This window comes from Cherax quadricarinatus, chromosome 90 (genome assembly GCF_038502225.1).
Source record: "Cherax quadricarinatus isolate ZL_2023a chromosome 90, ASM3850222v1, whole genome shotgun sequence".
NCBI lineage: Eukaryota > Metazoa > Arthropoda > Malacostraca > Decapoda > Parastacidae > Cherax > Cherax quadricarinatus.
In genome coordinates, this window is record NC_091381.1 from 10,432,455 (window position 1) to 10,443,217 (window position 10,763).

Genomic DNA, 10,763 nt, shown 5'->3' on the forward strand with positions numbered 1-10,763 from the left:
CCGGACGCGTATTAGTCCTGAAGAGTAGCCAGGAGAGGACAGGAGCAGGTGAGGTGTGTGTCTGAGTCAGGAGGAGGAGAGTGTTGGCTGGAGCAAGACGTCATAGTTTAATGTTTGTATAAGTAAGGGGGTGATATTGGGTAATTTAGGCTATACGTTATTTTATTGGTTTTGGTGCTTTCATGGGCGTGTGTAGTGGAGTACTCGCGGAGTATTTTATGGGAAGTCTTACAGGCCGGCGGAAGGGGGAGTGTCATAGCCCCACTGTTTGTATACATTAAAAACTACTAGTAGTAGTGTACTAGTTGGTAATATTTGGAAGGTGGTCTTAACACTGTGTATTTGGTAAAGGAGTACTGGTGTTTAGTGATTTCTTAATGTAGAAAAGGTTGTATGATTTATATGTTAATTTACTGTTAATATATATATATATATATATATATATATATATATATATATATATATATATATATATATATATATTATTGTATAGTTGAGATTTTGTGTCCTTTCATATAAATTCAGTACTGGACATTTAATTAGCACTGCATAATTTATGTGAAGGAACAAGCATGGCCCTAGGCTGGTTTATGTGGTTTAATATTTTAAATGCCCCTAAACTAGGCTGGTTGTTAACCCCTAGGAGCCAGGACATTATTTACGTTACGCAGTAAAAAAGTGTAACCGGTTTACTTGTGTAATATGACAAATATATGAAGGTAGGAAGCAGTCAGATGAGGCTGGTAACTTAACTAACTTCAATTCATACTAATCTTGATATCTTCACAAGCCTGGCCTCGTCTATTTCTTGTGTCAATGTTTTATCTGTGTTCGTAAAAGAAAGTGAAACAATAAGTAACTTGCTGTAAGATACTGCAACTGCTACAGCATCTTTTTGCTTCACCTTGAATTGTAGTCCTCTTACCCTGCATGACTATTAATTCATTTTGTACCTCTGTAATCTCAGCATCCATTCCAGCAATCTTCTTTCAATCTTTGTTTTCTTGGTGTTACGCTCCCCAGTCTTGATGGCCACCTCTCAAAATATATTTATTGTACAATGTTCCACTTTTTTTTAACGCACCTGCCGTATCCCACCGAGGCAGGGAGACTTGAAAAAAAATGAAAGTTTTCCTTCTTACATTGAGTAAGTTATACAGGAAAAGGGGTTACTAACCACTTGCTCTCGACATTTTAGTCGCCTCTTACGACACGCAATAGCTTATGGAGGAAGAATTCTTTTTCACTTCCCAATGGATATAAAAGAAAATGAACGAGAACTATTAAGTAAATAGAAAAAACTCAGATGGGTGTGTATACATATGTGTGTACATGCAAGTGTAGTGTCATCTATGTGTAAGTAGAAGTAGAACGATCTACCTGTTACCTTGTGTGTTTATGAGACAGAAAAAAGGCACCAGCAATCCTACCATCATGTAGAGCAATTACAGGCTTCCAGTTTAGGCTCTATTGGCAGGACGGTAGTACCTCACTGGGTGGTTGCTGTCTACCAACCTACTATCACAGGACGGTAGTACCTCACTGGGTGGTTGCTGTCTACCAACCTACTATCACAGGACGGTAGTACCTCACTGGGTGGTTGCTGTCTACCAACCTACTACCACAGGACGGTAGTACCTCACTGGGTGGTTGCTGTCTACCAACCTACTACCACAGGACGGTAGTACCTCACTGGGTGGTTGCTGTCTACAAACCTACTACCACAGGACGGTAGTACCTCACTGGGTGGTTGCTGTCTACCAACCTACTACCACAGGACGGTAGTACCTCACTGGGTGGTTGCTGTCTACCAACCTACTACCACAGGACGGTAGTACCTCCCTGGGTGGTTGCTGTCTATCAACCTACTATCACAGGACGGTAGTACCTCACTGGGTGGTTGCTGTCTACCAACCTACTACCACAGGACGGTAGTACCTCCCTGGGAGGTTGCTGTCTACCAACCTACTACCACAGGACGGTAGTACCTCCCTGGGTGGTTGCTGTCTACCAACCTACTACCACAGGACGGTAGTACCTCCCTGGGTGGTTGCTGTCTACCAACCTACTACCACAGGAAGGTAGTACCTCACTGGGTGGTTGCTGTCTATCAACCTACTACCACAGGACGGTAGTACCTCACTGGGTGGTTGCTGTCTATCAACCTACTATCACAGGACGGTAGTACCTCCCTGGGATGTTGCTGTCTATCAACCTACTATCACAGGACGGTAGTACCTCCCTGAGTGGTTGCTGTCTACCAACCTACTACCACAGGACGGTAGTACCTCCCTGGGTGGTTGCTGTCTACCAACCTACTACCACAGGACGGTAGTACCTCCCTGGGAGGTTGCTGTCTACCAACCTACTACCACAGGACGGTAGTACCTCCCTGGGTGGTTGCTGTCTACCAACCTACTACCACAGGACGGTAGTACCTCCCTGGGAGGTTGCTGTCTACCAACCTACTACCACAGGACGGTAGTACCTCACTGGGTGGTTGCTGTCTAACAACCTACTACCACAGGACGGTAGTACCTCCCTGGGTGGTTGCTGTCTACCAAACTACTACCACAGGACGGTAGTACCTCCCTGGGTGGTTGCTGTCTAACAACCTACTACCACAGGAGGGTAGCACCTCCCTGGGTCGTTGCTGTCTACCAACCTACTACCACAGGACGGTAGTACCTCACTGGGTGGTTGCTGTCTACCAACCTACTACCACAGGAGGGTAGTACCTCCCTGGGTGGTTGCTGTCTACCAACCTACTACCACAGGACGGTAGTACCTCACTGGGTGGTTGCTGTCTATCAACCTACTACCACAGGACGGTAGTACCTCACTGGGTGGTTGCTGTCTATCAACCTACTATCACAGGACGGTAGTACCTCCCTGGGAGGTTGCTGTCTATCAAACTACTATCACAGGACGGTAGTACCTCCCTGAGTGGTTGCTGTCTACCAACCTACTACCACAGGACGGTAGTACCTCCCTGGGTGGTTGCTGTCTACCAACCTACTACCACAGGACGGTAGTACCTCCCTGGGAGGTTGCTGTCTACCAACCTACTACCACAGGACGGTAGCACCTCCCTGGGTGGTTGCTGTCTACCAACCTACTACCACAGGACGGTAGTACCTCCCTGGGAGGTTGCTGTCTACCAACCTACTACCACAGGACGGTAGTACCTCACTGGGTGGTTGCTGTCTAACAACCTACTACCACAGGACGGTAGTACCTCCCTGGGTGGTTGCTGTCTACCAACCTACTACCACAGGACGGTAGTACCTCCCTGGGTGGTTGCTGTCTAACAACCTACTACCACAGGAGGGTAGCACCTCCCTGGGTGGTTGCTGTCTACCAACCTACTACCACAGGACGGTAGTACCTCCCTGGGTGGTTGCTGTCTACCAACCTACTACCACAGGACGGTAGTACCTCCCTGGGTGGTTGCTGTCTAACAATCTACTACCACAGGAGGGTAGCACCTCCCTGGGTGGTTGCTGTCTACCAACCTACTACCACAGGACGGTAGTACCTCCCTGGGAGGTAGCTGTCTACCAACCTACTATCACAGGACGGTAGTACCTCCCTGAGTGGTTGCTGTCTACCAACCTACTACCACAGGACGGTAGTACCTCCCTGGGTGGTTGCTGTCTACCAACCTACTACCACAGGACGGTAGTACCTCCCTGGGAGGTTGCTGTCTACCAACCTACTACCACAGGACGGTAGTACCTCACTGGGTGGTTGCTGTCTAACAACCTACTACCACAGGACGGTAGTACCTCCCTGGGTGGTTGCTGTCTACCAACCTACTACCACAGGACGGTAGTACCTCCCTGGGTGGTTGCTGTCTAACAACATACTACCAGAGGAGGGTAGCACCTCCCTGGGTGGTTGCTGTCTACCAACCTACTACCACAGGACGGTAGTACCTCCCTGGGTGGTTGCTGTCTACCAACCTACTACCACAGGACGGTAGTACCTCCCTGGGTGGTTGCTGTCTAACAACCTACTACCACAGGAGGGTAGCACCTCCCTGGGTGGTTGCTGTCTACCAACCTACTACCACAGGACGGTAGTACTTCCCTGGGTGGTTGCTGTCTAACAACCTACTACCACAGGACGGTAGTACCTCCCTGGGTGGTTACTGTCTACCAACCTACTACCACAGGAGGGTAGCACCTCCCTGGGTGGTTACTGTCCACCAACCTACTACCACAGGAGGGTAGCACCTCCCTGGGTGGTTACTCTCCACCAACCTACTACCACAAGAGGGTAGCACCTCCCTGGGTGGTTGCTGTCTAACAACCTACTACCACAGGAGGGTAGCACCTCCCTGGGTGGTTACTGTCCACCAACCTACTACCACAGGACGGTAGTACCTCCCTGGGTGGTTGCTGTCTACCAACCTACTACCACAGGACGGTAGTACCTCCCTGGGTGGTTGCTGTCTAACAACCTACTACCACAGGAGGGTAGCACCTCCCTGGGTGGTTGCTGTCTACCAACCTACTACCACAGGACGGTAGTACCTCCCTGGGTGGTTGCTGTCTACCAACCTACTACCACAGGACGGTAGTACCTCCCTGGGTGGTTACTGTCCACCAACCTACTACCACAGGAGGGTAGCACCTCCCTGGGTGGTTGCTGTCTAACAACCTACTACCACAGGAGGGTAGCACCTCCCTGGGTGGTTGCTGTCTAACAACCTACTACCACAGGAGGGTAGCACCTCCCTGGGTGCTTGCTGTCTAACAACCTACTACCACAGGACGGTAGCACCTCCCTGGGTGGTTGCTCTCTAACAACCTACTACCACAGGAGGGTAGCACCTCCCTGGATGGTTGCTGTCTACCAACCTACTACCACAGGACGGTAGTACCTCCCTGGGTGGTTGCTGTCTACCAACCTACTACCACAGGACGGTAGTACCTCCCTGGGTGGTTACTGTCCACCAACCTACTACCACAGGACGGTAGTACCTCCCTGGGTGGTTGCTGTCTAACAACCTACTACCACAGGAGGGTAGCACCTCCCTGGGTGGTTGCTGTCTAACAACCTACTACCACAGGAGGGTAGCACCTCCCTGGGTGGTTGCTGTCTAACAACCTACTTCCACAGGACGGTAGTACCTCCCTGGGTGGTTGCTGTCTACCAGCCTACTACTACAGGACGGTTTTACCTCCCTGGGTGGTTGCTGTCTACCAACCTACTACCACAGGAGGGTAGCACCTCCCTGGGTTGTTGCTGTCTACCAACCTACTACCACAGGAGGGTAGCACCTCCCTGGGTGGTTGCTGTCTACCAACCTACTACCACAGGACGGTAGTACCTCCCTGGGTGGTTGCTGTCTACCAACCTACTACCACAGGACGGTAGTACCTCCCTGGGTGGTTGCTGTCTACCAACCTACTACCACAGGACGGTAGTACCTCCCTGGGTGGTTGCTGTCTAACAACCTACTACCTCTTATTTAATACCTTCATTTAATCAGAGCTCTAATTAATGTAATTTATTGGGATAGAACTGAGTAATTTACTAGGGTAGAACTGAAGTAATTTACTGGGTTAAAAGTGAGTAATTTATTGTGTTAGAACCGGGGTAATTTACTGGGTTTAAACTGATGTAATTAACAAATTTCAACTGAAACTCATACATACTGATAGGAAAATATTTAATTTAGTTTTGAATATTCACTGTATTAGATATTCACAAACTTGAAGTCTGATAATTTCTGCATTAACGTTCTTAACTTTCTTCTTAACACTGTCCAAAGTTTTTTGAGCGATTTGATTTTTTCAGCGGTCACTTCAATAATTGTTTCATAAATTTTAGTAACTTCTGTTTCACCTTCTTGAGCGGATGCTGCTCTTGCCTTATAAACCTTCATCTTCTCAATATTCTTCTCCATCTTCTTTATCTTTGTTGTGTCGGTTTAACAGACTTAACTTTCACCTCCTGTTTTACTTTCTGGTCTTGGAAGGACACAAGATGCTGCTGAGTCGCTTCAACTTCCATTTTTTATTTCTCATTATTCAATTTACCGTCTTCAAATCCTTCGTTAGGTTTTGGACGGAGTCTCCAAGGTCAGGACGTTCACTATGAAGTTGTCCAGCTTGTCGTGTCAGTTTATCACCTTCTGCCTGTACACACTCAGCTTCACTACGATCAATATTGACAAGAGTTCTTTGCTTACCCATGCGACCACAATGAACTGACCTCCAGCCTCTACTCATAGTACTTGAGGGTTAACTCAACTCTCCTTTTAGAGATACTAAACGACGTTGCTCTCTGCCATATCTAATACGTGAAGCTTGATCTATGTCAGTTGCTACAAGAGTATCCCTTAAAGCATAATAAATAGCCGTTTCAATCTGTCATCGTTCATTCTCACTAAATCAAAGCGGCGAGGTACATTTCCTGGAGTTTCCACTGATCTCTCGCAATGGCCCCTCCATTTTTACATCTTGTCCATAGCTATGAAGGCAGCTGTACCAATATTGTTCCTTTCAATAAAACTTACACTTTCCTCACCAATGTCCACTGAATCCATAGCTATATTGTCCAGTGGTCCACAAGCTGTGCTAAATACATCATATTTTTCATCAATGCCTCCTACATCACCCAATCAGCCAAACATGCCGGTAATTCTTCCCTTATTTCTCTGTTCCATGAGATCATCAAAAACTCTTTCACCAGACTGTGATGACTGCACCAAACTGCCAGTTTCTTCGAGTTACACTGTTCCAAAACAGCATCAAGGACTCTTCCACGAGACTGTGATGACTACATTCGCTCTCACAGTTCTCAGCTGCTCCTTTATGTTCTGCTGTTCAGGAACTACACGTTGAAGATTCTGCAAGTCATATTTTAGCTATTCTTCACTTCTTGGTATACTGTCTCCCATATTTGTTATTTAATTGTTTTTTTGGTTCTTGGACAGACAGTATCCTTGGCCTTCTACAATCCTGCAAAGATCTGTTCGAGTTTCCTTTTTATTCATTTCGTTCTGTACTCTGGTAAATATTTAATTCAGACTGAGCAACATGAAGCTCACTATTAACCTCATGAACTTCCTTTCTATGGTCAGTACACTGAGTTTCAAATTTAGCGTTTTCATTCTGCAGCTGCTGAGCTTCAGAGTTGAGAGTAGACATGACTTTGTGATATGCTGTCTCTTCTTTCTTCCTCACATTTTCCACATAATCTCTCAGTGTCTGACGCTCCTGTATGCCTTCCTCATTTTTTCAGACACTTTCTCCAGCTTTTTTAATCTACCTTTTTCACCACTGAACTGACTTTCTCCCCCTATTGATTTCTGTACTTAACATCTTCGTGGGTTTTAACATCTTCACTGTCCAAGGTTTTAAATTTCTATGAACATTCTTCCTTTATCTTGCTAATTTTCTCCAATTTCCTTCCAGGATTTTTTATTTCCTCTTCTTTATCTTTTTTATGTCCATTGTGTTCCACTAGTTCTTTCTTCACTTCACTCATAATGTCGTCAGTTTCTTGCTTCTTAGTCTTTGATTTTTCCTTTCTTCTTGAAGAGTCTAAATAGTTTCAGTGTAGAAATGTGTATATTGTGTGTTACTTGATTTTCCAGCCTCAAGCGTTGTATAGCAGCATCTTTGGCATCCTCTAGCTCATCCTTTTCTTTCTTCACGAATTTTACCCTGTTCTCGTGCTTCGTTTAATTCCTCTACTCTCTTGGACAGTAATTCTATCTGCTCTTTGAATCTTGATGATCCAAAAATATCCTACAGAAGCTCGAGCATTCCAGTGTCATGTTTTATTAGAGCTTTGGGCTTCATCACAGCAATCTGTTCGACTTCACCCTGAAGAATGAGGAAGCGATTGTGGTCTTGGTCACTGCAATAGGTTCCAAGTTTTTTTTTTTTTTTTTTTTTTTTTTTTTTTTTTTTTTTTTTTTTTTTTTTTTTTTTTTTTTTTTTTTTTTTTTTTTTTTGCAACAGCCTAAAACAGGCAGCTCTTACCACTTATCTGATAGAAGGATGAATTATAATGAAAAGTGGTGCGTGAGGCAACGAGGTGTGAATCGGGAACAACCTCAGAGTCATCAGAATCCTTGTTAATGATCTGAAAATGTACAAAAACTGTTCAGTTCTGGACATTCTGATGTTTTTTTCAGATTCATTGATCAGGAAAAATATTTTCTTACACTGAATTTTTTGAATACTGTAACCAAAAACGAAATGCATGGAATCAATAACATTTCCCTTGCCACTTCCATTTGGTCCAACAATAGATATAAAGCTTTTGTTAAATGGTGCCAAAAATCAAGAAAAATTAAGAAGAGTTAATTCAATTACAGTGTACAAAATCAAATGATAGACTGAGATCAATGATGCGCACAGTCTTTGTTCCCATAATGGTTATGTTCTAATAATTAATTAGTAGAGGACTGAACCAATACTTCATTTATGTAGTTGTTGGAATAAAAAAATCTTCAAATATTTGAAGTTTATATATAGTATACTATAACTTCTCATTGCAGTAGTGTCCTCCTTGCTAGATATTTTTCTCATGTATAGGAAGGCCCTGCTTTACAGCGCTTTACCCTACAGTGTCACTAATGAGGCGGTTTTCAATTACATCCATTCTTCATCTATTCAGACTGCCTACAATAACTATATTCACCACTCACTACAAGCTATTGCTTATTTAATATATGATACTGTAAAGATGTTATCAGGCTTTTATAAACATTTGAAAGTGAGAAAAGGGCATGTTTCACTTTACAGCGATTTTTGCTTTACAGCAGTAGCCCGGAACATAACCTGCTGTGTAAGTGGGGCCCTTCTGTACTGCAGTACACCATTATGCTCAGCGTATCATTATACTTAATGCAAATTTGAGTTCAGTGAATAACTTTCAGGTGTCAACAATATATTACAGAGTCAGCTTTGTACCACCATCTATTTTATTAACCCTTTCACTATCAGTTATGTTGATCTACGTCAGTAGGATCAGTGTTGATGTTGTACATCAACCCGTAATTTACACCATCCTCAAATTTGCTGAGTAGCAAATTTTGGCATAGACACCAGAGAATGGGTCTGTGTGGTGGGTGTGTACCTGGAGTATACCTCTAAGGATTTTCGGGGGTCAGCACTCCCACGAGCAGGTCCGTGACCAGGTCTCGTGGTGGATTAGGGCCAGATCAACCAGGCTGCTACTGTTGGCTGCACGTAAACCGACATACGAGCCAGAGCTCGGCTGGTCAGGTACTGACTTTAATTGCCTGTCCAGTTCCAGACACTCTCCGTCTCTATACGATCCCCGTTGGGAAGGGAAATCTTTACCTCTGAGCACTACCTTCATCAATGGTTCGCCAAGACGAACTGCTCCAATCCTGTGAAGATCAAACCCAGCAGTGGGACAGTAAACGACATCAAGGGTAGCCTGCAGGTCAAGTTTAATGCGATTCTCACGCTAAATGACGCCTTCAGCGTTGTCTGCAACGACAATTTCAAGGCATATAAACTCATCATCAAGACTGTCACACTCACTCTTACTTAACAAGGATTCAAAGTCATGTCTTCTCCAGCCCTGAAGGCCAAGAGGGCTGTCTTCCTCAAACGACTTAAGAGGGTGATTACTACAAACTCATCGATAATCTCAAGGCTTCAATAGAAGATCAGAATCCCTGGGCTACCGTGGATCACATCTCCAAAATCCCTAATGCTTCGTCAATGCTGAAGATCACCTTTACTAACGTAAGAATGGCTGCCTGAGCTCTCGCTGACGGTATGGCCATCTTCTATTATTACATCAGTCCAAGGCACATCGAAGCCAAAAGATATCAACACACCTCGCAGTGCTGGAACTGCTACTCTTACCTGCACACCACCATAGACTGTCCTATCAAAGACGAAAAATTCTGCTTCACCTGTGGCTGTGGAGGGCACGACTTTAAGGCCTGCTCGACCACCGGTTCAACTAAATGCCTGAACTGTACGAGCGACCACCACACTCTTGCCGGTGCACTGAAAGAAGACATATATATATATATATATATATATATATATATATATATATATATATATATATATATATATATATATATATGTCGTGCCGAATAGCCAGAACTTACCATCTTGGCTTAAATAGCAACGCTCATCTTGCCATATAGGAAAAGTGAAAATTTGTGTATGCGATAATGTCGCCAAAATCATTCTGAACCTAACGAAAAAAATATATTTGATTGTGTTTGTTTAGTACTAAATTATTGTAAACGTATTTAAAATATATTTAGTTGGGATAGGCTAAAATAAATTGCTCTTGTTATAATAAGGTTAGGTAAGTTTTCTAAGATTCTTTTGGTGCAAAATTAAAACTCTTTATAGTAACATTAATGAAAAAAAATATATCTTTAAACGTGTAAGAGAAAATTTCAGGAAGGACTTAATTTTAAATGAGTTCTTGCTAATTGTCCAGTTTTACATATTCGGCACGACATATATATATATATATATATATATATATATATATATATATATATATATATATATGTATATATATATATACATATAAACACTGATCTCTGGCTGAAGGAGACTCGAACCTACGAACCTTAGGACAAGGTACGCAGTGCTTTACCAATCTACCCACACTGGACAATACCTTGGCGTGTAGCATCCGCTACACGTTTGATCCAAGGCAGCCAGCTTTCAGGGAGAAGGCTTACAGCTTTTCATCTCATCCCCTGCATGCATCAGCATTACTAGAGATTT

General features: G+C 43.9%; 1 pseudogene; it reads right to left on the bottom strand.

Moving 5' to 3' along the window:
- Positions 1-821: 821 nt before the first annotated feature.
- LOC128694684 (structural maintenance of chromosomes protein 4-like) lies at positions 822-8,303 on the bottom strand (annotated as a pseudogene).
- Positions 8,304-10,763: the final 2,460 nt, after the last annotated feature.